Source organism: Crinia signifera, chromosome 8 (assembly GCF_055691185.1).
Source record: "Crinia signifera chromosome 8, ASM5569118v1, whole genome shotgun sequence".
Classification (NCBI taxonomy): domain Eukaryota; kingdom Metazoa; phylum Chordata; class Amphibia; order Anura; family Myobatrachidae; genus Crinia; species Crinia signifera.
In genome coordinates this window covers 69,081,133-69,102,226 of record NC_139224.1, presented here as the reverse complement: position 1 = coordinate 69,102,226, position 21,094 = coordinate 69,081,133, and the positions used below count along the sequence as shown (strand labels likewise).

The 21,094-nt window shown below is 40.3% G+C and overlaps 28 non-coding genes and 7 pseudogenes across 28 annotated transcripts; all 35 read right to left on the bottom strand.

Annotated features, from left to right (window-relative positions):
• Positions 1-93: 93 nt before the first annotated feature.
• On the bottom strand, positions 94-212 carry LOC146030896 (5S ribosomal RNA). The gene has a single exon (XR_014456378.1). It is a non-coding gene; the product is annotated as a 5S ribosomal RNA (ribosomal RNA).
• A 345-nt stretch (positions 213-557) lies between these two features.
• Positions 558-676, bottom strand: LOC146028840 (5S ribosomal RNA). The gene has a single exon (XR_014455275.1). It is a non-coding gene; the product is annotated as a 5S ribosomal RNA (ribosomal RNA).
• An 800-nt stretch (positions 677-1,476) lies between these two features.
• Positions 1,477-1,595, bottom strand: LOC146030500 (5S ribosomal RNA). Its single transcript, XR_014455991.1, has one exon. It is a non-coding gene; the product is annotated as a 5S ribosomal RNA (ribosomal RNA).
• A 344-nt stretch (positions 1,596-1,939) lies between these two features.
• On the bottom strand, positions 1,940-2,058 carry LOC146032382 (5S ribosomal RNA). Its single transcript, XR_014457820.1, has one exon. It is a non-coding gene; the product is annotated as a 5S ribosomal RNA (ribosomal RNA).
• Positions 2,059-2,857: 799 nt separating this feature from the next.
• LOC146031313 (5S ribosomal RNA) lies at positions 2,858-2,976 on the bottom strand. The gene has a single exon (XR_014456782.1). It is a non-coding gene; the product is annotated as a 5S ribosomal RNA (ribosomal RNA).
• Positions 2,977-3,320: 344 nt separating this feature from the next.
• LOC146031096 (5S ribosomal RNA) lies at positions 3,321-3,439 on the bottom strand. The gene has a single exon (XR_014456572.1). It is a non-coding gene; the product is annotated as a 5S ribosomal RNA (ribosomal RNA).
• Positions 3,440-4,239: 800 nt separating this feature from the next.
• LOC146030497 (5S ribosomal RNA) lies at positions 4,240-4,358 on the bottom strand. The gene has a single exon (XR_014455990.1). It is a non-coding gene; the product is annotated as a 5S ribosomal RNA (ribosomal RNA).
• A 344-nt stretch (positions 4,359-4,702) lies between these two features.
• LOC146032370 (5S ribosomal RNA) lies at positions 4,703-4,821 on the bottom strand. Its single transcript, XR_014457809.1, has one exon. It is a non-coding gene; the product is annotated as a 5S ribosomal RNA (ribosomal RNA).
• Positions 4,822-5,620: 799 nt separating this feature from the next.
• On the bottom strand, positions 5,621-5,739 carry LOC146031312 (5S ribosomal RNA). Its single transcript, XR_014456781.1, has one exon. It is a non-coding gene; the product is annotated as a 5S ribosomal RNA (ribosomal RNA).
• Positions 5,740-6,083: 344 nt separating this feature from the next.
• LOC146031095 (5S ribosomal RNA) lies at positions 6,084-6,202 on the bottom strand. Its single transcript, XR_014456571.1, has one exon. It is a non-coding gene; the product is annotated as a 5S ribosomal RNA (ribosomal RNA).
• An 800-nt stretch (positions 6,203-7,002) lies between these two features.
• LOC146030496 (5S ribosomal RNA) lies at positions 7,003-7,121 on the bottom strand. Its single transcript, XR_014455989.1, has one exon. It is a non-coding gene; the product is annotated as a 5S ribosomal RNA (ribosomal RNA).
• A 1,302-nt stretch (positions 7,122-8,423) lies between these two features.
• Positions 8,424-8,542, bottom strand: LOC146032358 (5S ribosomal RNA). The gene has a single exon (XR_014457798.1). It is a non-coding gene; the product is annotated as a 5S ribosomal RNA (ribosomal RNA).
• A 799-nt stretch (positions 8,543-9,341) lies between these two features.
• LOC146031982 (5S ribosomal RNA) lies at positions 9,342-9,460 on the bottom strand. Its single transcript, XR_014457432.1, has one exon. It is a non-coding gene; the product is annotated as a 5S ribosomal RNA (ribosomal RNA).
• A 344-nt stretch (positions 9,461-9,804) lies between these two features.
• On the bottom strand, positions 9,805-9,923 carry LOC146028829 (5S ribosomal RNA). The gene has a single exon (XR_014455274.1). It is a non-coding gene; the product is annotated as a 5S ribosomal RNA (ribosomal RNA).
• An 820-nt stretch (positions 9,924-10,743) lies between these two features.
• Positions 10,744-10,862, bottom strand: LOC146032635 (5S ribosomal RNA). The gene has a single exon (XR_014458061.1). It is a non-coding gene; the product is annotated as a 5S ribosomal RNA (ribosomal RNA).
• Positions 10,863-11,206: 344 nt separating this feature from the next.
• On the bottom strand, positions 11,207-11,325 carry LOC146030907 (5S ribosomal RNA). The gene has a single exon (XR_014456389.1). It is a non-coding gene; the product is annotated as a 5S ribosomal RNA (ribosomal RNA).
• Positions 11,326-11,669: 344 nt separating this feature from the next.
• On the bottom strand, positions 11,670-11,788 carry LOC146030495 (5S ribosomal RNA). Its single transcript, XR_014455988.1, has one exon. It is a non-coding gene; the product is annotated as a 5S ribosomal RNA (ribosomal RNA).
• A 344-nt stretch (positions 11,789-12,132) lies between these two features.
• On the bottom strand, positions 12,133-12,251 carry LOC146032346 (5S ribosomal RNA). The gene has a single exon (XR_014457787.1). It is a non-coding gene; the product is annotated as a 5S ribosomal RNA (ribosomal RNA).
• A 344-nt stretch (positions 12,252-12,595) lies between these two features.
• On the bottom strand, positions 12,596-12,714 carry LOC146031642 (5S ribosomal RNA). The gene has a single exon (XR_014457105.1). It is a non-coding gene; the product is annotated as a 5S ribosomal RNA (ribosomal RNA).
• Positions 12,715-13,058: 344 nt separating this feature from the next.
• On the bottom strand, positions 13,059-13,178 carry LOC146029264 (5S ribosomal RNA; annotated as a pseudogene).
• Positions 13,179-13,523: 345 nt separating this feature from the next.
• Positions 13,524-13,642, bottom strand: LOC146031342 (5S ribosomal RNA). The gene has a single exon (XR_014456810.1). It is a non-coding gene; the product is annotated as a 5S ribosomal RNA (ribosomal RNA).
• Positions 13,643-14,947: 1,305 nt separating this feature from the next.
• On the bottom strand, positions 14,948-15,066 carry LOC146031242 (5S ribosomal RNA). The gene has a single exon (XR_014456713.1). It is a non-coding gene; the product is annotated as a 5S ribosomal RNA (ribosomal RNA).
• A 346-nt stretch (positions 15,067-15,412) lies between these two features.
• LOC146029287 (5S ribosomal RNA) lies at positions 15,413-15,521 on the bottom strand (annotated as a pseudogene).
• Positions 15,522-15,866: 345 nt separating this feature from the next.
• Positions 15,867-15,985, bottom strand: LOC146028673 (5S ribosomal RNA; annotated as a pseudogene).
• A 345-nt stretch (positions 15,986-16,330) lies between these two features.
• Positions 16,331-16,449, bottom strand: LOC146032796 (5S ribosomal RNA). The gene has a single exon (XR_014458214.1). It is a non-coding gene; the product is annotated as a 5S ribosomal RNA (ribosomal RNA).
• A 345-nt stretch (positions 16,450-16,794) lies between these two features.
• Positions 16,795-16,913, bottom strand: LOC146034981 (5S ribosomal RNA). Its single transcript, XR_014460385.1, has one exon. It is a non-coding gene; the product is annotated as a 5S ribosomal RNA (ribosomal RNA).
• Positions 16,914-17,258: 345 nt separating this feature from the next.
• LOC146028817 (5S ribosomal RNA) lies at positions 17,259-17,377 on the bottom strand. Its single transcript, XR_014455272.1, has one exon. It is a non-coding gene; the product is annotated as a 5S ribosomal RNA (ribosomal RNA).
• A 346-nt stretch (positions 17,378-17,723) lies between these two features.
• On the bottom strand, positions 17,724-17,832 carry LOC146029037 (5S ribosomal RNA; annotated as a pseudogene).
• Positions 17,833-18,177: 345 nt separating this feature from the next.
• LOC146030326 (5S ribosomal RNA) lies at positions 18,178-18,296 on the bottom strand. Its single transcript, XR_014455826.1, has one exon. It is a non-coding gene; the product is annotated as a 5S ribosomal RNA (ribosomal RNA).
• Positions 18,297-18,640: 344 nt separating this feature from the next.
• On the bottom strand, positions 18,641-18,758 carry LOC146034336 (5S ribosomal RNA). The gene has a single exon (XR_014459742.1). It is a non-coding gene; the product is annotated as a 5S ribosomal RNA (ribosomal RNA).
• A 346-nt stretch (positions 18,759-19,104) lies between these two features.
• On the bottom strand, positions 19,105-19,223 carry LOC146032333 (5S ribosomal RNA). The gene has a single exon (XR_014457774.1). It is a non-coding gene; the product is annotated as a 5S ribosomal RNA (ribosomal RNA).
• Positions 19,224-19,568: 345 nt separating this feature from the next.
• LOC146029036 (5S ribosomal RNA) lies at positions 19,569-19,677 on the bottom strand (annotated as a pseudogene).
• Positions 19,678-20,022: 345 nt separating this feature from the next.
• LOC146031197 (5S ribosomal RNA) lies at positions 20,023-20,141 on the bottom strand. The gene has a single exon (XR_014456668.1). It is a non-coding gene; the product is annotated as a 5S ribosomal RNA (ribosomal RNA).
• Positions 20,142-20,486: 345 nt separating this feature from the next.
• On the bottom strand, positions 20,487-20,605 carry LOC146028257 (5S ribosomal RNA; annotated as a pseudogene).
• A 345-nt stretch (positions 20,606-20,950) lies between these two features.
• LOC146029692 (5S ribosomal RNA) lies at positions 20,951-21,059 on the bottom strand (annotated as a pseudogene).
• Positions 21,060-21,094: the final 35 nt, after the last annotated feature.

The following is a 21,094-nucleotide window of genomic DNA, read 5'->3' as shown; positions in this document are numbered from 1 at the left end:
CACCTCTCTCAAATGTCTGTATTGGCAATAAAAAGAAAAAGTTTCCAATTTAAATAGCTAGAGAATAAAAACAATTTGCCAGTAATGGGAAAAAACCTACAGCACCTGGTGTTCCCATGTGGTCTCCCACCCAAGTACTAACCAGGCCCAACACTGCTTAGCTTCCAAGATCAGACGAGATTGGGCGTATCCAATGTGGTATAGCTGTAGGTGAGATACAGGCACTTTTTTGCCCTCTTCTACTTCTATCTAAAGGTAAGCTAATAAAAAAGTTTCCTAACTATATTGGCTTACAGAAAAAAATCATGTGTTGGTAATGTAAAAAGACCTACAGGACATAATATTAACAGGTGGTCTCAAATTAAACTACTAAAGAGGCTCAACACTATTTAGCTGCCAAAAGCAGTTGGAATTGGGCCGAAACAGTGTGGTAAGTATTTAGGTGATGGCTATTGTGTCTGTTTGACCTCTCCCAAATGTCTGTATTGGCAATAAAAAGAAAAAGTTTCCAATTTAAATAGCTAGAGAATAAAAACAATTTGCCAGTAATGGGAAAAAACCTACAGCACCTGGTGTTCCCATGTGGTCTCCCACCCAAGTACTAACCAGGCCCAACACTGCTTAGCTTCCAAGATCAGACGAGATTGGGCGTATCCAATGTGGTATGGCTGTAGGTGAGATACACACACTTTTTTGCCCTCTTCTACTTCTATCTAAAGGTAAGCTAATAAAAAAGTTTCCTAACTGTATTGGCTTACTGAAAAAAATCATGTGTTGGTAATGTAAAAATACCTACAGGACATAATATTAGCAGGTGGTCTCAAATTAAACTACTAAAGAGGCTCAACACTATTTAGCTGCCAAAAGCAGTTGGAATTGGGCCGAAACAGTGTGGTAAGTCTTTAGGTGATGGCTATTGTGTCTGTTTGACCTCTCCCAAATGTCTGTATTGGCAATAAAAAGAAAAAGTTTCCAATTTAAATAGCTAGAGAATAAAAACAATTTGCCAGTAATGGGAAAAATCCTACAGCACCTGGTGTTCCCATGTGGTCTCCCACCCAAATACTAAAGAAGGCCCAACACTGCTTAGCTTCCAAGATCAGGCGTATCGAATGTGGTATGGCTGTAGGTAAGATACAGTCTCTTTTTTGCCCTCTTCTACTTCTATAACCAGGTAAGCTAATAAAAAAGTTTCCTAACATTATTGGCTTACTGAAAAAAATCATGTGTTGGTAATGTAAAGAGACCTACAGGACATAATATTAGCAGGTGGTCTCAAATTAAACTACTAATGAGGCTCAACACTATTTAGCTGCCAAAAGCAGTTGAAATTGGGCCGAAACAGCATGGTAAGTGTTTAGGTGATGGCTATTGTGTCTGTTTCACCTCTCTCAAATGTCTGTATTGGCAATAAAAAGAAAAAGTTTCCAATTTAAATAGCTAGAGAATAAAAACAATTTGCCAGTAATGGGAAAAAACCTACAACACCTGGTGTTCCCATGTGGTCTCCCACCCAAGTACTAACCAGGCCCAACACTGCTTAGCTTCCAAGATCAGATGAGATTGGGCGTATCCAATGTGGTATGGCTGTAGGTTAGATAGAGTCACTTTTTTGCCCTCTTCTACTTCTATAACCAGGTAAGCTAATAAAAAAGTTTCCTAACTGTATTGGCTTACTGAAAAAATCATGTGTTGGTAATGTAAAAAGACCTACAGGACATAATATTAGCAGGTGGTCTCAAATTAAACTACTAAAGAGGCTCAACACTATTTAGCTGCCAAAAGCAGTTGGAATTGGGCCGAAACAGTGTGGTAAGTCTTTAGGTGATGGCTATTGTGTCTGTTTCACCTCTCTCAAATGTCTGTATTGGCAATAAAAAGAAAAAGTTTCCAATTTAAATAGCTAGAGAATAAAAACAATTTGCCAGTAATGGGAAAAAACCTACAGCACCTGGTGTTCCCATGTGGTCTCCCACCCAAGTACTAACCAGGCCCAACACTGCTTAGCTTCCAAGATCAGACGAGATTGGGCGTATTCAATGTGGTATGGCTGTAGGTGAGATACAGTCACTTTTTTGCCCTCTTCTACTTCTATAAACAGGTAAGCTAATAAAAAAGTTTCCTAACTGTATTGGCTTACTGAAAAAATCATGTGTTGGTAATGTAAAAAGACCTACAGGACATAATATTAGCAGGTGGTCTCAAATTAAACTACTAAAGAGGCTCAACACTATTTAGCTGCCAAAAGCAGTTGGAATTGGGCCGAAACAGTGTGGTAAGTCTTTAGGTGATGGCTTTTGTGTCTGTTTGACCTCTCCCAAATGTCTGTATTGGCAATAAAAAGAAAAAGTTTCCAATTTAAATAGCTAGAGAATAAAAACAATTTGCCAGTAATGGGAAAAATCCTACAGCACCTGGTGTTCCCATGTGGTCTCCCACCCAAATACTAAAGAAGGCCCAACACTGCTTAGCTTCCAAGATCAGGCGTATCGAATGTGGTATGGCTGTAGGTGAGATACAGTCACTTTTTTGCCCTCTTCTACTTCTATAACCAGGTAAGCTAATAAAAAAGTTTCCTAACATTATTGGCTTACTGAAAAAAATCATGTGTTGGTAATGTAAAGAGACCTACAGGACATAATATTAGCAGGTGGTCTCAAATTAAACTACTAATGAGGCTCAACACTATTTAGCTGCCAAAAGCAGTTAAAATTGGGCCGAAACAGCATGGTAAGTGTTTAGGTGATGGCTATTGTGTCTGTTTCACCTCTCTCAAATGTCTGTATTGGCAATAAAAAGAAAAAGTTTCCAATTTAAATAGCTAGAGAATAAAAACAATTTGCCAGTAATGGGAAAAAACCTACAACACCTGGTGTTCCCATGTGGTCTCCCACCCAAGTACTAACCAGGCCCAACACTGCTTAGCTTCCAAGATCAGATGAGATTGGGCGGATCCAATGTGGTATGGCTGTAGGTTAGATAGAGTCACTTTTTTGCCCTCTTCTACTTCTATAACCAGGTAAGCTAATAAAAAAGTTTCCTAACTTTATTGGCTTACTGAAAAAATCATGTGTTGGTAATGTAAAAAGACCTACAGGACATAATATTAGCAGGTGGTCTCAAATTAAACTACTAAAGAGGCTCAACACTATTTAGCTGCCAAAAGCAGTTGGAATTGGGCCGAAACAGTGTGGTAAGTATTTAGGTGATGGCTATTGTGTCTGTTTGACCTCTCCCAAATGTCTGTATTGGCAATAAAAAGAAAAAGTTTCCAATTTAAATAGCTAGAGAATAAAAACAATTTGCCAGTAATGGGAAAAAGCCTACAGCACCTGGTGTTCCCATGTGGTCTCCCACCCAAGTACTAACCAGGCCCAACACTGCTTAGCTTCCAAGATCAGACGAGATTGGGCGTATCCAATGTGGTATGGCTGTAGGTGAGATACACGCACTTTTTTGCCCTCTTCTACTTCTATCTAAAGGTAAGCTAATAAAAAAGTTTCCTAACTGTATTGGCTTACTGAAAAAAATCATGTGTTGGTAATGTAAAAATACCTACAGGACATAATATTAGCAGGTGGTCTCAAATTAAACTACTAAAGAGGCTCAACACTATTTAGCTGCCAAAAGCAGTTGGAATTGGGCCGAAACAGTGTGGTAAGTCTTTAGGTGATGGCTATTGTGTCTGTTTGACCTCTCCCAAATGTCTGTATTGGCAATAAAAAGAAAAAGTTTCCAATTTAAATAGCTAGAGAATAAAAACAATTTGCCAGTAATGGGAAAAATCCTACAGCACCTGGTGTTCCCATGTGGTCTCCCACCCAAATACTAAAGAAGGCCCAACACTGCTTAGCTTCCAAGATCAGGCGTATCGAATGTGGTATGGCTGTAGGTGAGATACAGTCACTTTTTTGCCCTCTTCTACTTCTATAACCAGGTAAGCTAATAAAAAAGTTTCCTAACATTATTGGCTTACTGAAAAAAATCATGTGTTGGTAATGTAAAGAGACCTACAGGACATAATATTAGCAGGTGGTCTCAAATTAAACTACTAATGAGGCTCAACACTATTTAGCTGCCAAAAGCAGTTGAAATTGGGCCGAAACAGCATGGTAAGTGTTTAGGTGATGGCTATTGTGTCTGTTTCACCTCTCTCAAATGTCTGTATTGGCAATAAAAAGAAAAAGTTTCCAATTTAAATAGCTAGAGAATAAAAACAATTTGCCAGTAATGGGAAAAAACCTACAACACCTGGTGTTCCCATGTGGTCTCCCACCCAAGTACTAACCAGGCCCAACACTGCTTAGCTTCCAAGATCAGATGAGATTGGGCGTATCCAATGTGGTATGGCTGTAGGTTAGATAGAGTCACTTTTTTGCCCTCTTCTACTTCTATAACCAGGTAAGCTAATAAAAAAGTTTCCTAACTGTATTGGCTTACTGAAAAAATCATGTGTTGGTAATGTAAAAAGACCTACAGGACATAATATTAGCAGGTGGTCTCAAATTAAACTACTAAAGAGGCTCAACACTATTTAGCTGCCAAAAGCAGTTGGAATTGGGCCGAAACAGTGTGGTAAGTCTTTAGGTGATGGCTATTGTGTCTGTTTCACCTCTCTCAAATGTCTGTATTGGCAATAAAAAGAAAAAGTTTCCAATTTAAATAGCTAGAGAATAAAAACAATTTGCCAGTAATGGGAAAAAACCTACAGCACCTGGTGTTCCCATGTGGTCTCCCACCCAAGTACTAACCAGGCCCAACACTGCTTAGCTTCCAAGATCAGACGAGATTGGGCGTATTCAATGTGGTATGGCTGTAGGTGAGATACAGTCACTTTTTTGCCCTCTTCTACTTCTATAAACAGGTAAGCTAATAAAAAAGTTTCCTAACTGTATTGGCTTACTGAAAAAATCATGTGTTGGTAATGTAAAAAGACCTACAGGACATAATATTAGCAGGTGGTCTCAAATTAAACTACTAAAGAGGCTCAACACTATTTAGCTGCCAAAAGCAGTTGGAATTGGGCCGAAACAGTGTGGTAAGTCTTTAGGTGATGGCTTTTGTGTCTGTTTGACCTCTCCCAAATGTCTGTATTGGCAATAAAAAGAAAAAGTTTCCAATTTAAATAGCTAGAGAATAAAAACAATTTGCCAGTAATGGGAAAAATCCTACAGCACCTGGTGTTCCCATGTGGTCTCCCACCCAAATACTAAAGAAGGCCCAACACTGCTTAGCTTCCAAGATCAGGCGTATCGAATGTGGTATGGCTGTAGGTGAGATACAGTCACTTTTTTGCCCTCTTCTACTTCTATAACCAGGTAAGCTAATAAAAAAGTTTCCTAACATTATTGGCTTACTGAAAAAAATCATGTGTTGGTAATGTAAAGAGACCTACAGGACATAATATTAGCAGGTGGTCTCAAATTAAACTACTAATGAGGCTCAACACTATTTAGCTGCCAAAAGCAGTTAAAATTGGGCCGAAACAGCATGGTAAGTGTTTAGGTGATGGCTATTGTGTCTGTTTCACCTCTCTCAAATGTCTGTATTGGCAATAAAAAGAAAAAGTTTCCAATTTAAATAGCTAGAGAATAAAAACAATTTGCCAGTAATGGGAAAAAACCTACAACACCTGGTGTTCCCATGTGGTCTCCCACCCAAGTACTAACCAGGCCCAACACTGCTTAGCTTCCAAGATCAGATGAGATTGGGCGGATCCAATGTGGTATGGCTGTAGGTTAGATAGAGTCACTTTTTTGCCCTCTTCTACTTCTATAACCAGGTAAGCTAATAAAAAAGTTTCCTAACTTTATTGGCTTACTGAAAAAATCATGTGTTGGTAATGTAAAAAGACCTACAGGACATAATATTAGCAGGTGGTCTCAAATTAAACTACTAAAGAGGCTCAACACTATTTAGCTGCCAAAAGCAGTTGGAATTGGGCCGAAACAGTGTGGTAAGTATTAAGGTGATGGCTATTGTGTCTGTTTGACCTCTCCCAAATGTCTGTATTGGCAATAAAAAGAAAAAGTTTCCAATTTAAATAGCTAGAGAATAAAAACAATTTGCCAGTAATGGGAAAAAGCCTACAGCACCTGGTGTTCCCATGTGGTCTCCCACCCAAGTACTAACCAGGCCCAACACTGCTTAGCTTCCAAGATCAGACGAGATTGGGCGTATCCAATGTGGTATGGCTGTAGGTGAGATACACGCACTTTTTTGCCCTCTTCTACTTCTATCTAAAGGTAAGCTAATAAAAAAGTTTCCTAACTGTATTGGCTTACTGAAAAAAATCATGTGTTGGTAATGTAAAAATACCTACAGGACATAATATTAGCAGGTGGTCTCAAATTAAACTACTAAAGAGGCTCAACACTATTTAGCTGCCAAAAGCAGTTGGAATTGGGCCGAAACAGTGTGGTAAGTCTTTAGGTGATGGCTATTGTGTCTGTTTGACCTCTCCCAAATGTCTGTATTGGCAATAAAAAGAAAAAGTTTCCAATTTAAATAGCTAGAGAATAAAAACAATTTGCCAGTAATGGGAAAAATCCTACAGCACCTGGTGTTCCCATGTGGTCTCCCACCCAAATACTAAAGAAGGCCCAACACTGCTTAGCTTCCAAGATCAGGCGTATCGAATGTGGTATGGCTGTAGGTGAGATACAGTCACTTTTTTGCCCTCTTCTACTTCTATAACCAGGTAAGCTAATAAAAAAGTTTCCTAACATTATTGGCTTACTGAAAAAAATCATGTGTTGGTAATGTAAAGAGACCTACAGGACATAATATTAGCAGGTGGTCTCAAATTAAACTACTAATGAGGCTCAACACTATTTAGCTGCCAAAAGCAGTTGAAATTGGGCCGAAACAGCATGGTAAGTGTTTAGGTGATGGCTATTGTGTCTGTTTCACCTCTCTCAAATGTCTGTATTGGCAATAAAAAGAAAAAGTTTCCAATTTAAATAGCTAGAGAATAAAAACAATTTGCCAGTAATGGGAAAAAACCTACAACACCTGGTGTTCCCATGTGGTCTCCCACCCAAGTACTAACCAGGCCCAACACTGCTTAGCTTCCAAGATCAGATGAGATTGGGCGTATCCAATGTGGTATGGCTGTAGGTTAGATAGAGTCACTTTTTTGCCCTCTTCTACTTCTATAACCAGGTAAGCTAATAAAAAAGTTTCCTAACTGTATTGGCTTACTGAAAAAATCATGTGTTGGTAATGTAAAAAGACCTACAGGACATAATATTAGCAGGTGGTCTCAAATTAAACTACTAAAGAGGCTCAACACTATTTAGCTGCCAAAAGCAGTTGGAATTGGGCCGAAACAGTGTGGTAAGTCTTTAGGTGATGGCTATTGTGTCTGTTTCACCTCTCTCAAATGTCTGTATTGGCAATAAAAAGAAAAAGTGGTACTTGTTTCCTAGAACGGCCACAATCGTGAGTGATCGTGGCTCTTAATTAAGGGACACGATCCTCACGATGTGGCCGATTTTTTACAATTTTTTCCCTTTGAATGACAGAAATCGGGTCAATCGGTCGGTCGCGACCAATTAAAATCGGCCGCGATGCGACCGACCGATTCACCCGATTTTTCCATAGACTTCAATGTTAAAAAATCTTTTAACATTGAAATCGGGAGGATCGCGTCGGTCTTGTGCCATTATAATGGCACAAGATTAGATGGACTTGATTAAGTCCATCTCACATAGGGAAAAATGATAAAAAAGGTGAAATGGGCCAATATGACCCATTTCACATTTTTTATGTGCCCGCCATGACCCCACGATAGACGTCAACCCGAAGCGTGGCGAGCGCAGCGAGCCCGCGAGGGGCGGCGGTACGCGTCCTCCGACCTTTTCATTCCCCTACTATCCACGTCGGCGTGGAGTTGAGAATATATAGTGTGGCGAGCGCAGCGAGCCACCGAGCCCGAAGCGTGGCGAGGGGACGCGTATACCTGTGAAGTTATACGCGTCCCCTCGCGGGGCTCGCTGCGCTCGCCACGCTTCGGGCTCGGTGGCTCGCTGCGCTCGCCACACTATATATTCTCAACTCCACGCCGACGTGGATAGTAGGGGAATGAAAAGGTCGGAGGACGCGCACCGCCGCCCCTCGCGGGCTCGCTGCGCTCGCCACGCTTCGGGTTGACGTCTATCGTGGGGTCTAGCCCACTTAGTAACATTTGGGGGGGCAATTGAAAAAAATCTGGTGAAAAAAAAAAAAAATCGGGTGAAAAATCGGTCGGTCGGATCGGTCGCATCGCATGCGACCAAATCGCATGCGATGCGATCGATCCGATTTTTTATCTTCCGACCACAACGATCTAAATCGTTGTGGCCGTGCTAGGAAACAAGTACCGAAAAAGTTTCCAATTTAAATAGCTAGAGAATAAAAACAATTTGCCAGTAATGGGAAAAAACCTACAGCACCTGGTGTTCCCATGTGGTCTCCCACCCAAGTACTAACCAGGCCCAACACTGCTTAGCTTCCAAGATCAGACGAGATTGGGCGTATTCAATGTGGTATGGCTGTAGGTGAGATACAGTCACTTTTTTGCCCTCTTCTACTTCTATAACCAGGTAAGCTAATAAAAAAGTTTCCTAACTGTATTGGCTTACTGAAAAAATCATGTGTTGGTAATGTAAAAAGACCTACAGGACATAATATTAGCAGGTGGTCTCAAATTAAACTACTAAAGAGGCTCAACACTATTTAGCTGCCAAAAGCAGTTGGAATTGGGCCGAAACAGTGTGGTAAGTCTTTAGGTGATGGCTTTTGTGTCTGTTTGACCTCTCCCAAATGTCTGTATTGGCAATAAAAAGAAAAAGTTTCCAATTTAAATAGCTAGAGAATAAAAACAATTTGCCAGTAATGGGAAAAATCCTACAGCACCTGGTGTTCCCATGTGGTCTCCCACCCAAATACTAAAGAAGGCCCAACACTGCTTAGCTTCCAAGATCAGGCGTATCGAATGTGGTATGGCTGTAGGTGAGATACAGTCACTTTTTTGCCCTCTTCTACTTCTATAACCAGGTAAGCTAATAAAAAAGTTTCCTAACATTATTGGCTTACTGAAAAAAATCATGTGTTGGTAATGTAAAGAGACCTACAGGACATAATATTAGCAGGTGGTCTCAAATTAAACTACTAATGAGGCTCAACACTATTTAGCTGCCAAAAGCAGTTAAAATTGGGCCGAAACAGCATGGTAAGTGTTTAGGTGATGGCTATTGTGTCTGTTTCACCTCTCTCAAATGTCTGTATTGGCAATAAAAAGAAAAAGTTTCCAATTTAAATAGCTAGAGAATAAAAACAATTTGCCAGTAATGGGAAAAAACCTACAGCACCTGGTGTTCCCATGTGGTCTCCCACCCAAGTACTAACCAGGCCCAACACTGCTTAGCTTCCAACATCAGATGAGATTGGGCGTATCCAATGTGGTATGGCTGTAGGTTAGATAGAGTCACTTTTTTGCCCTCTTCTACTTCTATAACCAGGTAAGCTAATAAAAAAGTTTCCTAACTGTATTGGCTTACTGAAAAAATCATGTGTTGGTAATGTAAAAAGACCTACAGGACATAATATTAGCAGGTGGTCTCAAATTAAACTACTAAAGAGGCTCAACACTATTTAGCTGCCAAAAGCAGTTGGAATTGGGCCGAAACAGTGTGGTAAGTATTTAGGTGATGGCTATTGTGTCTGTTTGACCTCTCCCAAATGTCTGTATTGGCAATAAAAAGAAAAAGTTTCCAATTTAAATAGCTAGAGAATAAAAACAATTTGCCAGTAATGGGAAAAAACCTACAGCACCTGGTGTTCCCATGTGGTCTCCCACCCAAGTACTAACCAGGCCCAACACTGCTTAGCTTCCAAGATCAGACGAGATTGGGCGTATCCAATGTGGTATGGCTGTAGGTGAGATACACGCACTTTTTTGCCCTCTTCTACTTCTATCTAAAGGTAAGCTAATAAAAAAGTTTCCTAACTGTATTGGCTTACTGAAAAAAATCATGTGTTGGTAATGTAAAAATACCTACAGGACATAATATTAGCAGGTGGTCTCAAATTAAACTACTAAAGAGGCTCAACACTATTTAGCTGCCAAAAGCAGTTGGAATTGGGCCGAAACAGTGTGGTAAGTCTTTAGGTGATGGCTATTGTGTCTGTTTGACCTCTCCCAAATGTCTGTATTGGCAATAAAAAGAAAAAGTTTCCAATTTAAATAGCTAGAGAATAAAAACAATTTGCCAGTAATGGGAAAAATCCTACAGCACCTGGTGTTCCCATGTGGTCTGCCACCCAAATACTAAAGAAGGCCCAAACCTGCTTAGCTTCCAAGATCATGCGTATCGAATGTGGTATGGCTGTAGGTGAGATACAGTCACTTTTTTGCCCTCTTCTACTTCTATAACCAGGTAAGCTAATAAAAAAGTTTCCTAACATTATTGGCTTACTGAAAAAAATCATGTGTTGGTAATGTAAAGAGACCTACAGGACATAATATTAGCAGGTGGTCTCAAATTAAACTACTAATGAGGCTCAACACTATTTAGCTGCCAAAAGCAGTTGAAATTGGGCCGAAACAGCATGGTAAGTGTTTAGGTGATGGCTATTGTGTCTGTTTCACCTCTCTCAAATGTCTGTATTGGCAATAAAAAGAAAAAGTTTCCAATTTAAATAGCTAGAGAATAAAAACAATTTGCCAGTAATGGGAAAAAACCTACAACACCTGGTGTTCCCCTACAACACCTGGTGTTCCCATGTGGTCTCCCACCCAAGTACTAACCAGGCCCAACACTGCTTAGCTTCCAAGATCAGATGAGATTGGGCGTATCCAATGTGGTATGGCTGTAGGTTAGATAGAGTCACTTTTTTGCCCTCTTCTACTTCTATAACCAGGTAAGCTAATAAAAAAGTTTCCTAACTGTATTGGCTTACTGAAAAAATCATGTGTTGGTAATGTAAAAAGACCTACAGGACATAATATTAGCAGGTGGTCTCAAATTAAACTACTAAAGAGGCTCAACACTATTTAGCTGCCAAAAGCAGTTGGAATTGGGCCGAAACAGTGTGGTAAGTCTTTAGGTGATGGCTATTGTGTCTGTTTCACCTCTCTCAAATGTCTGTATTGGCAATAAAAAGAAAAAGTTTCCAATTTAAATAGCTAGAGAATAAAAACAATTTGCCAGTAATGGGAAAAAACCTACAGCACCTGGTGTTCCCATGTGGTCTCCCACCCAAGTACTAACCAGGCCCAACACTGCTTAGCTTCCAAGATCAGACGAGATTGGGCGTATTCAATGGGGTATGGCTGTAGGTGAGATACAGTCACTTTTTTGCCCTCTTCTACTTCTATAACCAGGTAAGCTAATAAAAAAGTTTCCTAACTGTATTGGCTTACTGAAAAAATCATGTGTTGGTAATGTAAAAAGACCTACAGGACATAATATTAGCAGGTGGTCTCAAATTAAACTACTAAAGAGGCTCAACACTATTTAGCTGCCAAAAGCAGTTGGAATTGGGCCGAAACAGTGTGGTAAGTCTTTAGGTGATGGCTTTTGTGTCTGTTTGACCTCTCCCAAATGTCTGTATTGGCAATAAAAAGAAAAAGTTTCCAATTTAAATAGCTAGAGAATAAAAACAATTTGCCAGTAATGGGAAAAAACCTACAACACCTGGTGTTCCCATGTGGTCTCCCACCCAAGTACTAACCAGGCCCAACACTGCTTAGCTTCCAAGATCAGATGAGATTGGGCGTATCCAATGTGGTATGGCTGTAGGTTAGATAGAGTCACTTTTTTGCCCTCTTCTACTTCTATAACCAGGTAAGCTAATAAAAAAGTTTCCTAACTGTATTGGCTTACTGAAAAAATCATGTGTTGGTAATGTAAAAAGACCTACAGGACATAATATTAGCAGGTGGTCTCAAATTAAACTACTAAAGAGGCTCAACACTATTTAGCTGCCAAAAGCAGTTGGAATTGGGCCGAAACAGTGTGGTAAGTCTTTAGGTGATGGCTATTGTGTCTGTTTCACCTCTCTCAAATGTCTGTATTGGCAATAAAAAGAAAAAGTTTCCAATTTAAATAGCTAGAGAATAAAAACAATTTGCCAGTAATGGGAAAAAACCTACAGCACCTGGTGTTCCCATGTGGTCTCCCACCCAAGTACTAACCAGGCCCAACACTGCTTAGCTTCCAAGATCAGACGAGATTGGGCGTATTCAATGTGGTATGGCTGTAGGTGAGATACAGTCACTTTTTTGCCCTCTTCTACTTCTATAACCAGGTAAGCTAATAAAAAAGTTTCCTAACTGTATTGGCTTACTGATAAAATCATGTGTTGGTAATGTAAAAAGACCTACAGGACATAATATTAGCAGGTGGTCTCAAATTAAACTACTAAAGAGGCTCAACACTATTTAGCTGCCAAAAGCAGTTGGAATTGGGCCGAAACAGTGTGGTAAGTCTTTAGGTGATGGCTATTGTGTCTGTTTGACCTCTCCCAAATGTCTGTATTGGCAATAAAAAGAAAAAGTTTCCAATTTAAATAGCTAGAGAATAAAAACAATTTGCCAGTAATGGGAAAAAACCTACAGCACCTGGTGTTCCCATGTGGTCTCCCACCCAAGTACTAACCAGGCCCAACACTGCTTAGCTTCCAAAATCAGACGAGATTGGGCGTATCCAATGTGGTATGGCTGTAGGTGAGATACAGGCACTTTTTTGCCCTCTTCTACTTCTATCTAAAGGTAAGCTAATAAAAAGTTTCCTAACTGTATTGGCTTACTGAAAAAAATCATGTGTTGGTAATGTAAAAATACCTACAGGACATAATATTAGCAGGTGGTCTCAAATTAAACTACTAAAGAGGCTCAACACTATTTAGCTGCCAAAAGCAGTTGGAATTGGGCCGAAACAGTGTGGTAAGTCTTTAGGTGATGGCTATTGTGTCTGTTTGACCTCTCCCAAATGTCTGTATTGGCAATAAAAAGAAAAAGTTTCCAATTTAAATAGCTAGAGAATAAAAACAATTTGCCAGTAATGGGAAAAATCCTACAGCACCTGGTGTTCCCATGTGGTCTCCCACCCAAATACTAAAGAAGGCCCAACACTGCTTAGCTTCCAAGATCAGACGAGATTGGGCGTATCGAATGTGGTATGGCTGTAGGTGAGATACAGTCACTTTTTTGCCCTCTTCTACTTCTATAACCAGGTAAGCTAATAAAAAAGTTTCCTAACATTATTGGCTTACTGAAAAAAATCATGTGTTGGTAATGTAAAAAGACCTACAGGACATAATATTAGCAGGTGGTCTCAAATTAAACTACTAATGAGGCTCAACACTATTTAGCTGCCAAAAGCAGTTGAAATTGGGCCGAAACAGCATGGTAAGTGTTTAGGTGATGGCTATTGTGTCTGTTTCACCTCTCTCAAATGTCTGTATTGGCAATAAAAAGAAAAAGTTTCCAATTTAAATAGCTAGAGAATAAAAACAATTTGCCAGTAATGGGAAAAAACCTACAACACCTGGTGTTCCCATGTGGTCTCCCACCCAAGTACTAACCAGGCCCGACAATGCTTAGCTTCCAAGATCAGATGAGATTGGGCGTATCCAATGTGGTATGGCTGTAGGTTAGATAGAGTCACTTTTTTGCCCTCTTCTACTTCTATAACCAGGTAAGCTAATAAAAAAGTTTCCTAACTGTATTGGCTTACTGAAAAAATCATGTGTTGGTAATGTAAAAAGACCTACAGGACATAATATTAGCAGGTGGTCTCAAATTAAACTACTAAAGAGGCTCAACACTATTTAGCTGCCAAAAGCAGTTGGAATTGGGCCAAAACAGTGTGGTAAGTCTTTAGGTGATGGCTATTGTGTCTGTTTCACCTCTCTCAAATGTCTGTATTGGCAATAAAAAGAAAAAGTGGTACTTGTTTCCTAGAACGGCCACAATCGTGAGTGATCGTGGCTCTTAATTAAGGGACACGATCCTCACGATGTGGCCGATTTTTTACAATTTTTTCCCTTTGAATGACAGAAATGGGTCAATCGGTCGGTCGCGACCAATTAAAATCGGCCGCGATGCGACTGACCGATTCACCCGATTTTTCCATAGACTTCAATGTTAAAAAATCTTTTAACATTGAAATCGGGAGGATCGCGTCGGTCTTGTGCCATTATAATGGCACAAGATTAGATGGACTTGATTAAGTCCATCTCACATAGGGAAAAATGATAAAAAAGGTGAAATGGGCCAATATGACCCATTTCACATTTTTTATGTGCCCGCCATGACCCCACGATAGACGTCAACCCGAAGCGTGGCGAGCGCAGCGAGCCCGCGAGGGGCGGCGGTACGCGTCCTCCGACCTTTTCATTCCCCTACTATCCACGTCGGCGTGGAGTTGAGAATATATAGTGTGGCGAGCGCAGCGAGCCACCGAGCCCGAAGCGTGGCGAGCGCAGCGAGCCCCGCGAGGGGACGCGTATACCTGTGAAGTTATACGCGTCCCCTCGCGGGGCTCGCTGCGCTCGCCACGCTTCGGGCTCGGTGGCTCGCTTCGCTCGCCACACTATATATTCTCAACTCCACGCCGACGTGGATAGTAGGGGAATGAAAAGGTCGGAGGACGCGCACCGCCGCCCCTCGCGGGCTCGCTGCGCTCGCCACGCTTCGGGTTGACGTCTATCGTGGGGTCTAGCCCACTTAGTAACATTTGGGGGGGCAATTGAAAAAAATCTGGTGAAAAAAAAAAAAAAATCGGGTGAAAAATCGGTCGGTCGGATCGGTCGCATCGCATGCGATGCGATCGATCCGATTTTTTATCTTCCGACCACAACGATCTAAATCGTTGTGGCCGTGCTAGGAAACAAGTACCGAAAAAGTTTCCAATTTAAATAGCTAGAGAATAAAAACAATTTGCCAGTAATGGGAAAAAACCTACAGCACCTGGTGTTCCCATGTGGTCTCCCACCCAAGTACTAACCAGGCCCATCACTGCTTAGCTTCCAAGATCAAACGAGATTGGGCGTATCCAATGTGGTATGGCTGTAGGTGAGATACAGGCACTTTTTTTGCCCTCTTCTACTTCTATAACCAGGTAAGCTAATAAAAAAGTTTCCTAACATTATTGGCTTACTGAAAAAAATCATGTGTTGCTCATGTAAAAAGACCTACAGGACATAATATTAGCAGGTGGTCTCAAATTAAACTACTAATGAGGCTCAACACTGTTTAGCTGCCAAAAGCAGTTGGAATTGGGCCGAAACAGTGTGGTAAGTCTTTAGGTGATGGCTATTGTGTCTGTTTCACCTCTCTCAAATGTCTGTATTGGCAATAAAAACAAAAAGTTTCCAATTTAAATAGCTAGAGAATAAAAACAATTTGCCAGTAATGGGAAAAAACCTACAGCACCTGGTGTTCCCATGTGGTCTCCCACCCAAGTACTAACCAGGCCCAACACTGCTTAGCTTCCAAGATCAGGCGTATCCAACGTGGTATGGCTGTAGTTGAGATACAGGCACTTTTTTGCCCTCTTCTACTTCTATAACCAGGTAAGCTAATAAAAAAGTTTCCTAACTGTATTAGCTTACTGAAAAAAATCATGTGTTGGTAAAGTAAAAAGACCTACAGGACATTATATTAGCAGGTGGTCTCAAATTAAACTACTTAAGAGGCTCAACACTGTTTAGCTGCCAAAAGCAGTTGGAATTGGGCCGAAACAGTGTGGAAAGTCTTTAGGTGATGGCTATTGTGTCAGTTTCACCTCTCTCAAATGTCTGTATTGGCAATAAAAAGAAAAAGTTTCCAATTTAAATAGCTAGAGAATAAAAACAATTTGCCAGTAATGGGAAAAAACCTACAGCACCTGGTGTTCCAATGTGGTCTCCTACCCAAGTACTGACCAGCCCCAACACTGCTTAGCTTCCAAAATCAGACGAGATTGGGCGTATCCAATGTGGTATGGCTGTAGGTGAGATGCAGTCACTTTTTTGCCCTCTTCTACTTCTATCTAAAGGTAAGCTAATAAAAAAGTTTCCTAACTGTATTGGCTTACTGAAAAAAATCATGTGTTTGCAATGTAAAAAGACCTACAGGACATAATATCAGCAGGTGGTCTCAAATTAAACTACTAAAGAGGCTCAACACTATTTAGCTGCCAAAAGCAGTTGGAATTGGGCCGAAACAGTGTGGTAAGTCTGTAGGTGATGGCTATTGTGTCTGTTTGACCTCTCCCAAATGTCTGTATTGGCAATAAAAAGAAAAAGTTTCCAATTTAAATAGCTAGAGAATAAAAACAATTTGCCAGTAATGGGAAAAAACCTACAGCACCTGGTGTTCCCATGTGGTCTCCCACCCAAGTACTAACCAGGCCCAACACTGCTTAGCTTCCAAGATCAGACGAGAGTGGGCGTATCCAATGTGGTATGGCTGTAGGTAAGATGCAGGCACTTTTTTGCCCTCTTCTACTTCTATAACCAGGTAAGCGAATAAAAAAGTTTCCTAACTGTATTGGCTTACTGAAAAAAATCATGTGTTGGTAATGTAAAAAGACCTACAGGACATAATATTAGCAGATGGTCTCAAATTAAACTACTAAAGAGGCTCAACACTGTTTAGCTGCCAAAAGCAGTTGGAATTAGGCCGAAACAGTGTGGTAAGTCTTTAGGTGATGGCTATTGTGTCTGTTTGACCTCTCCCAAATGTCTGTATTGGCAATAAAAATAAAAAGTTTCCAATTTATATAGCTAGAGAATAAAAACAATTTGCCAGTAATGGGAAAAAACCTACAGCACGTGGTGTTCCCATGTGGTCTCCCACCCAAGTACTAACCAGACCCAACATTGCTTAGCTTCCAAGATCAGACAAGATTGGGCGTATCCAATGTGGTATGGCTGTAGGTGAGATACAAGCACTTTTTTGCCCTCTTCTACTTCTATAACCAGGTAAGCTAATAAAAAAGTTTCCTAACATTATTGGCTTACTGAAAAAAATCATGTGTTGGTAATGTAAAAAGACCTACAGGACATAATATTAGCAGGTGGTCTCAAATTAAACTACTAATGAGGCTCAACACTGTTTAGCTGCCAAAAGCAGTTGGAATTGGGCCAAAACAGTGTTGTAAGTCTTTAGGTGATGGCTATTGTGTCTGTTTCACCTCTCTCAAATGTCTATATTGGCAATAAAAAGAAAAAGTTTCCAATTTAAATAGCTAGAGAATAAAAACAATTTGCCAGTAATGGGAAAAAACCTACAGCACCTGGTGTTCCCATGTGGTCTCCCACCCAAGTACTAACCAGGCCCAACACTGCTTAGCTTCCAAGATCAGACGAGATTGGGCGTATCCAATGTGGTATGGCTGTAGGTGAGATACAGGCACTTTTTTGCCCTCTTCTACTTCTATAACCAGGTAAGCTAATAAAAAAGTTTCCTAACATTATTGGCTTACTGAAAAAAATCATGTGTTGCTCATGTAAAAAGACCTACAGGACATAATATTAGCAGGTGGTCTCAAATTAAACTACTAATGAGGCTCAACACTGTTTAGCTGCCAAAAGCAGTTGGAATTGGGCCGAAACAGTGTGGTAAGTCTTTAGGTGATGGCTATTGTGTCTGTTTCACCTCTCTCAAATGTCTGTATTGGCAATAAAAACAAAAAGTTTCCAATTTAAATAGCTAGAGAATAAAAACAATTTGCCAGTAATGGGAAAAAAACCTACAGCACCTGGTGTTCCCATGTGGTCTCCCACCCAAGTACTAACCAGGCCCAACACTGCTTAGCTTCCAAGATCAGGCGTATCCAACGTGGTATGGCTGTAGGTGAGATACAGGCACTTTTTTGCCCTCTTCTACTTCTATAACCAGGTAAGCTAATAAAAAAGTTTCCTAACTGTATTGGCTTACTGAAAAAAATCATGTGTTGGTAAAGTAAAAAGACCTACAGGACATGATATTAGCAGGTGGTCTCAAATTAAACTACTAAAGAGGCTCAACACTGTTTAGCTGCCAAAAGCAGTTGGAATTGGGCCGAAACAGTGTGGAAAGTCTTTAGGTGATGGCTATTGTGTCTGTTTGACCTCTCCCAAATGTCTGTATTGGCAATAAAAAGAAAAAGTTTCCAATTTAAATAGCTAGAGAATAAAAACAATTTGCCAGTAATGGGAAAAAACCTACAGCACCTGGTGTTCCCATGTGGTCTCCCACCCAAGTACTAACCAGGCCCAACACTGCTTAGCTTCCAAGATCAGATGAGATTGGGCGTATGCAATGTGGTATGGCTGTAGGTGAGATACAGTCACTTTTTTGCCCTCTTCTACTTCTATAACCAGGTAAGCTAATAAAAAAGTTTCCTAACATTATTGGCTTACTGAAAAAAATCATGTGTTGGTAATGTAAAAAGACCTACAGGACATAATATTAGCAGGTGGTCTCAAATTAAACTACTAATGAGGCTCAACACTGTTAGGTGCCAAAAGTAGTTGGAATTGGGCCGAAACAGTGTGGTAAGTCTTTAGGTGATGGCTATTGTGTCAGTTTCACCTCTCTCAAATGTCTGTATTGGCAATAAAAATAAAAAGTTTCCAATTTAAATAGCTAGAGAATAAAAACAATTTGCCAGTAATGGGAAAAAACCTACAGCACATGTGTTCCCATGTGGTCTCCCACCCAAGTACTATCCAGGCCCAACACTGCTTAGCTTCCAAGATCAGACGAGATTGGGCGTATCCAATGTGGTATGGCTGTAGGTGAGATACAGTTACTTTTTTGCCCTCTTCTACTTCTATAACCAGGTAAGCTAATTAAAAAGTTTCCTAACATTATTGGCTTACTGAAAAAAATCATGTGTTGCTAATGTAAAAAGACCTACAGGACATAATATTAGCAGGTGGTCTCAAATTAAACTACTAATGAGGCTCAACACTGTTTAGCTGCCAAAAGCAGTTGGAATTGGGCCGAAACAGTGTGGTAAGTCTTTAGGTGATTTCTATTGTGTCTGTTTCACCTCTCTCAAATGTCTGTATTGGCAATAAAAAGAAAAAGTTTCCAATTTAAATAGCTAGAGAATAAAAACAATTTGCCAGTAATGGGAAAAAAACCTACAGCATCTGGTGTTCCCATGTGGTCTCCCACCCAAGTACTAACCAGGCCCAACACTGCTTAGCTTCCAAGATCAGACGAGATTGGGCGTATCCAATGTGGTATGGCTGTAGGTGAGATACAGTCACTTTTTTGCCCTCTTCTACTTCTATAACCAGGTAAGCTAATAAAAAAGTTTCCTAACATTATTGGCTTACTGAAAAAAATCATGTGTTGCTCATGTAAAAAGACCTACAGGACATAATATTAGCAGGTGGTCTCAAATTAAACTACTAATGAGGCTCAACACTGTTTAGCTGCCAAAAGCAGTTGGAATTGGGCCGAAACAGTGTGGTAAGTCTTTAGGTGATGGCTATTGTGTCTGTTTGACCTCTCTCAAATGTCTGTATTGGCAATAAAAACAAAAAGTTTCCAATTTAAATAGCTAGAGAATAAAAACAATTTGCCAGTAATGGGAAAAAACCTACAGCACCTGGTGTTCCCATGTGGTCTCCCACCCAAGTACTAACCAGGCCCAACACTGCTTAGCTTCCAAGATCAGGCGTATCCAACGTGGTATGGCTGTAGGTGAGATACAGGCACTTTTTTGCCCTCTTCTACTTCTATAACCAGGTAAGCTAATAAAAAAGTTTCCTAACTGTATTGGCTTACTGAAAAAAATCATGTGTTGGTAAAGTAAAAAGACCTACAGGACATGATATTAGCAGGTGGTCTCAAATTAAACTACTAAAGAGGCTCAACACTGTTTAGCTGCCAAAAGCAGTTGGAATTGGGCCGAAAAAGTGTGGAAAGTCTTTAGGTGATGGCTATTGTGTCTGTTTGACCTCTCCCAAATGTCTGTATTGGCAATAAAAAGAAAAAGTTTCCAATTTAAATAGCTAGAGAATAAAAACAATTTGCCAGTAATGGGAAAAAACCTACAGCACCTGGTGTTCCCATGTGGTCTCCCACCCAAGTACTAACCAGGCCCAACACTGCTTAGCTTCCAAGATCAGATGAGATTGGGCGTATCCAATGTGGTATGGCTGTAGGTGAGATAGAGTCACTTTTTTGCCCTCTTCTACTTCTATAACCAGGTAAGCTAATAAAAAAGTTTCCTAACATTATTGGCTTACTGAAAAAAATCATGTGTTGCTAATGTAAAAAGACCTACAGGACATAATATTAGCAGGTGGTCTCAAATTAAACTACTAATGAGGCTCAACACTGTTTAGCTGCCAAAAGCAGTTGGAATTGGGCCAAAACAGTGTGGTAAGTCTTTAGGTGATTTCTATTGTGTCTGTTTCACCTCTCTCAAATGTCTGTATTGGCAATAAAAAGAAAAAGTTTCCAATTTAAATAGCTAGAGAATAAAAACAATTTGCCAGTAATGGGAAAAAACCTAGAGCACGTGGTGTTCCCATGTGGTCTCCCACCCAAGTACTAACCAGGCCCAACACTGCTTAGTTTCCAAGATCAGACGAGATTGGGCGTATCCAATGTGGTATGGCTGTAGGTGAGATACTGGCACTTTTTTGCCCTCTTCTACTTCTATAACTAGGTAAGCTAATAAAAAAGTTTCCTAACTGTATTGGCTTACTGAAAAAAATCATGTGTTGGTAATGTAAAAAGACCTACAGGACATAATATTAGCAGGTGGTCTCAAATTAATCTACTAAAGAGGCTCAACACTGTTTAGCTGCCAAAAGCAGTTGGAATTAGGCCGAAACAGTGTGGTAAGTCTTTAGGTGATGGCTATTGTGTCTGTTTGACCTCTCCCAGATGTCTGTATTGGCAATAAAAAGAAAAAGTTTCCAATTTAAATAGCTAGAGAATAAAAAAAATTTGCCAGTAATGGGAAAAAACCTACAGCACGTGGTGTTCCCATGTGGTCTCCCACCCAAGTACTTACCAGACCCAACACTGCTTAGCTTCCAAGATCAGGCGTATCCAACGTGGTATGGCTGTAGGTGAGATACAGGCACTTTTTTGCCCTCTTCTACTTCT